At 38.9% G+C, this 5,834-nt stretch overlaps 1 pseudogene; it reads right to left on the minus strand.

Moving 5' to 3' along the window:
- Positions 1–345: 345 nt before the first annotated feature.
- Positions 346–1,496, minus strand: LOC149140596 (putative nitric oxide synthase pseudogene; annotated as a pseudogene).
- Positions 1,497–5,834: the final 4,338 nt, after the last annotated feature.

The following is a 5,834-nucleotide window of genomic DNA, read 5'->3' on the forward strand; positions in this document are numbered from 1 at the left end:
ACTCCACCTATCTAGTTGACTTTTCATAATCATCATAATAGAACAGCAACACACGTGCTCTCACCAAGATTGAATATGGCCAGAAACAAAAGAATGCATGCTCATACAAATTTTGGGCCTCAGTTAGACACCATCTTCAACAAATGGCTTATATACCCATTAGGATGCAATTTATTTTCTAACATTTCACCCATGAGTTTCTGAGCATCATTTATTCTGCCTGCTCTACATAAACCATATATTAGGGAGTCATAAGTTGATGCATTGGTGCACAATTTTTTTTTTTGGGGGCATTCTGTTGAATAGATCACAAGCAAGTTCCATTTTACCTTCCTTGCAAAGGCCTCAGAGTAGCATGTTATAAATAAGAATGTCAGTGGCAAAGCATTGCTCCATCATTTCTTCGAGCTCTCTATGATAGAATTCTTCAGCTTCAGATGTAGGAACTACTTTAATTTGCACTCCTTTTGGTCCATACATTATCAATCGTATATGGAGAGGTACCTTGACTACATCGATTCTAACTAGACCACCCCAGAATATAGACAGTCCATTTAAACCATTGTCCACTGTACAGGATGTCGCTTTGTATGTATAAGATACTCCTTGGTTAATGCATCAATAGAAACAACATTCCCTTTTAGCCGGCTCTGTGGTGCAAGCAAGGGAAAATATTCAGCATGTACAATAGCTACCTGTCGATGATGAAGATGCACTCCAGGCGTGTCATACAACTTCCCTTCTCCATGGAATGCATCAATCTGAATGGGACCAAGTGTGGTGTCGGGCACAACAGATTGGATAGGTTTGTATCTTCTTGTTGCTGCTGCAACAAAATCCTTAAGTGCCATTGTTTTTAGTAAAGCATTGATGAATGTCGACTTCCCCACATTAGCGGACCCCAGAACATAAACATTGTGCCCCTTTCTTTGTTGTTGAATTTCTGATACAACTCCAACAAACCCTGACAATGATTTTGAACTTGTCAAGTGAATAATAAGAACGCAGTTTAATGATCAAAGCTTTATCATGACGAATATGAGACAACTTTTCACGAAGTTTCTCAACAAAAATGAATTGTTTTCCACCAGAATAGCCCCCATGTCCACCAACAGCAGTGAGCATGTGTCCATGGGATAGCAGCCGACATCTTCCACATAGTACAGACCTCAACTGGTGATGTTTCTTTTTCAATTTGTAGGTCTCTGGGGTTACATAACTAGGGCCATCAACCTCCACAGTTTGCAAAGGTGCCCCACATCCGTAACATATAGGCTCCATAGACATCTCTGGTACCTTATTCTTCTTTTCTTTCTCTTCTCCTTTATATTGGACTGAGCAGAATCGTGCTTATCCAGAGCCTTTTCTAGAAATATCTGGCCCCTGCTCTTAGCAGAGGGCCCAAATCCAAGTCCACCTGCGTCCTCTTTTTCTTCCGAACCTTTGTTGGTTGTCTCCACGTAGGCATTCAAACACCTTGGACGATGAGAATTCATGCCCTTTGAGCGTGAGAAACTGCATTTGCGTGAGTTTTGTCGGGCAAAGAAAGAGGTTTCGAGAGAACTTGTGTGAGGAAAGTGAAGTGTTGTAGGGAATGGCAGTGAATGATAGGAGGAACGAGTCCTTACACAATAGGGTTTGCATCCAAACACATCACTGCAAGTTGTGAAACTTTCTCATCACCATCAACAGGGTAAGAATCCTTGAGCCAAGGATCGATCCACGATCTCAGTCTGTCCAAACAAAGACTCGATGAGCGACACCCTCGTGTACTCCTCCTTCGCCCCATCATAATGTAATTTCACAGGATCCTGCCAACACCACCCCAACAGCAAACACATCGGTCTTCTGAGAAATAACACCATTTGAGGCATACTCTGGAGCCATGTAAACCTGTGTACCAACAATTTTCTTACTGGACGAACGCCAGTAATCCCCAGCAGTGCCCCCAGAACCCTACCCGGTAATCTCTGTACACGAAGATGCTCTAACAGCGGATTCACTGCTTAACTTATAGGTACCACAATGGGCAATCATTGCCCTGAAACCATAGGCTCACACTGTTGGATTTCATGTATTTGTGAACATAACGCAAACCTTTATAATGATGAAGATATTCAAGCCCTTGAGCGATGTGCATCATGGAAATCCATGAAGATAGCACAGTATACCCAGGGATTCTGTTACCGCTCAGAGCTTCCCTCAGGATTGTACCGTCCGCATACTCGTACACAAGACAGAGATTTTCCCCCTGCCCACACACACTCAGAAGATCAAATTAAAACTGAAAGAATTAGAGCAATAGTTTGTTAAGCGAGAGCAATTTGAAGGTAAAGAAAAGCTATGGCCCACTGCCAGCATACCTGTCCAAACATATTTGTTATATCTGCAGGTGGAAGTTGAAAACCGTTCTCTACATTGGTATTGCTAGGGTTTTAGGCTTTGAAATGAAGCGGGTCTAGGTTAAGATTTTGTGGGTTCCATATAGGAATACGCCTTTTATCAGTTATTATGCAATGTTGACCTCATAATGCGCGTTTCTGAGAGTATCTTTTTCACTTGAAATGAAGCAGGTTAAGTAATTGTTAGTGGGTTTTATTTGGCAACCTTTGGTCACTAGTTGCAATCCTCATTCAAGTCACTATGAACACAGAAACTGATTTTCCCTAATAATGCAAGTGGGCATGTAGCAGGAGCCCCATTGTACACTACCCTGACTTCCAAAAGATCAAGCATGTAACAATGTATAAGATTTGTGATGCATATTGCAACTTTTAACACATGGATTTACAACATAAATCAAAACGGTCGCACACTATATTGTTTTTTCCCTGGCTATTTTCATAAATAAAACTATTAACTCGCTTTTACTGTCGTGAGTAGAAAACATTATATTTTCTCAAATGTTCGTCGCTCTTTGTGAATAACTTGCTTTGAAAATGTTTTTTTTTCTTTTTTTTTTGTCTTATTTGACTAATTTCATCTCATCCTCGCATGACAAACATGTCCTTCACCAATCTGGGAATATTACAATCAGTGTAGCTGGCTAACCACACTGAAATTAGAATCCTTGGGCTATGAAGCCGCGAGTAGGGGTAATCTATGCCCCTGTTATCCCCTGGAAAAACCCTTGGACAAAGTGTAATCGAAGATGTCTAGATAACTGCTAGGGGGTGTGTCTTGTCTCTTAGTTACAGTCCTGCCCCTTTTCTAGTCTGTTTCTTGCTAACGTGGGTCCCTGAGGGGTATGTAGCTGGAATTTTTAATGCTTAGAAGGAAGTCCCTCAAACCTGCAATATATTTTGTTGTTTTATTCAGATCTGTAACTAGTTTCCTTAAAACCAACAAACTCAAAGTAAGTATTGTGACATAGATGTTCAAGTCAGCTCAGAATACAATAAATCCACTATAGTCTTCCTCGATTTCTGCAAGAATCAACACAGAGCAACAAGCTTTTGTGCTTTGAAATTTACTGAAATATATATATATATATATATATATATATATATATATATATATATATTGCAAACAAACTTTGTGTACTTGCAGATTTGATTTCCAACTTATGTTATATTCGTGATTGAGTAGTTAACAAAAAAATAAGAGATTCCCAATGGATACAAACACTGTGAATCACGTGTTAATTCTCATGATATTCACTAAATCGCCTCTACTCGTTGGTGGTCAATCCCCTCCATGTCACTCGGTAGAAGTCTTGGTTGTTCAGAAAAATGGAATAATTTTTAAGATAGTGAGCGATATTGCAATTATAATTTTAAAAATGATTATATATTAAATTTATTATGATTTTCTTAGCATAATGGAATAGTGATTGTTAGTACACGTTATTCTATAAATTTGAGGCATTAAGTTGTTTTAGGAATACTACTTAATTATGGTCATTTACTACTTATTATGGTGCACTCAAACGTCCCCTCCAATGAGCTACACAATTTACAAAAACAAAAAATGAATGAAGACCACCCAACTCCATTGCATTGCACCAAACATAATTCTCTTTTCTTTTAGTAGATTTTAATACATTAAAGTTGTCAAAATGTGAACAACAATAGATTGGAATGTTAGAATCACTTACAATATACAATATTATTATCTTAAAAGCATGTACCACTAGTCATTCTATATAAATCAATTGGATAGTATACATCTAACAATTAATGTCAATATTGAGTTGATTGAGACAGCTAGGCATCCACTTGAAAACTAATCTAACATTGTTGATGGAATTTCAAAAGGGCACCTAGTATAAATAATGTGATTAAAAATGGTAAGATAATGATTATGTGAATGCTCAAAGTATATATAAGATGGATTTAGGATGATTGTTTAGGGATATCTAAAGATATTTGGGGGTGAATAGCAATGTGTGGTAGCACTTGCTTAGATAGCAATAGGAGAGGATTTAGTAGACCCATGGTTATCTTCTCAATATTAGAAATAGTCGTTTACAAGCATGACAAAAGGAAAACTTGCACCTATCATTATGCAAAACATGTGTGAGCCGAGTAAGAATTGACCAGGCCTTAAGATGTGTTAATAAGTCTTACGTATCATACAAATATTTGAACAATACAAAATGGTGAGGACACGAAGAAATCAAGGTCAAGGAGGGTCATCACAAGGACCTCCTACAAATAACCCATTACCTTCACCAGAGTTGACTCTCATCTTGCGATCCCTAGAGGAAATTAATGAGACTTTAAAAGGGCGCCAAACAAATGAAGTGGAAGTGGAGCACCCTCCCTCAGGGTTAGGAAATCTCGAGGGATCAAGAGACTCTGATAGAGGACCTCCAATCAAGGACATTACTAGGGAGCTCCAAAAGATTAAGCTCCCAGATTTTGCAAGAGGTCGTGCCAGCTGATGAGCCCCAACAATGCACAATTATTTGGGCTCATTCAACTTCCTAATTTGACTTAATCCACCATTCTCATTTGTTTATTGCATGTTTTTGATTATTTTTATGTTAATAGAGTGAATTTGGTTAGTCATTATGCCAACAAGTCTAATGGGTGCTTTGTGTAGCCTTGTTGGTCAACTTGGAGACAAAATTGAAGGTCTTAATGAGCACTTGGCAGCCAAATTCGTGGGAGAACAAGCTAGAGGATTTGTAGGAAGGTGTCCCCCTCATTTATGGGCCCTTACCTCGAATTCTCCACCATCAGCTCGGAGTTCAAAGGCCACCAAATCAATGAGCACAAGGGCAGCCAAGCAAGTCAAGTTGGACTGCTGTTAACTCCAAGTCTTGGGCAGCCAAGTCCCTAACTTTTAGGAGGACTGTTGGGTCCTCAAATTGTATAAATAAGAAGGCTTGGGGCCTCATTTTGGTTAGCTAGTTGGTAGTCATTTTTGGTAGCTAGTAGTTAGTCATTTTCGTAGCAGCTAGTTAGTCAATTTGGTTTTCGCTCTTTGTAAGCCAGTTTTGGCATGACATTAGACTTTTGATTATGAATAAAAGCAAGCAGTTTTGGATCAGATTTTGAGTTTTTAAAGGAGCCTAAAGCTCTCGGGGTTGGGCCCAACCTGAGAGCTCAGGCCTCCTTCCTTTGTATCAATATTGTTCCTTTCGCATTTCGTTTCCATTTTCCTCTACATGCATTCGAGTATAGTTGCTGATTTGGATTTCCTGTAGAAGTCAAACAGATTGGTTTTATCAGTTAGAAATGCTGTAGTTGTTTGGAAGTAGGCTGAGGCATTACTTAGATCCATTCATGCACTTTTATATTTAGCATTACTTCTTCATTTCACTGCCATGCATGAGTTTCCTTCACAATTTATATTGCTGTTCATTAATTTTATGTCACAGGTAGCTC

The sequence above is a fragment of the Pinus tabuliformis genome, chromosome X (genome assembly GCF_031772625.1).
Source record: "Pinus tabuliformis cultivar Carrire ecotype Pingquan chromosome X, CPIR1, whole genome shotgun sequence".
Lineage (NCBI taxonomy): Eukaryota > Viridiplantae > Streptophyta > Pinopsida > Pinales > Pinaceae > Pinus > Pinus tabuliformis.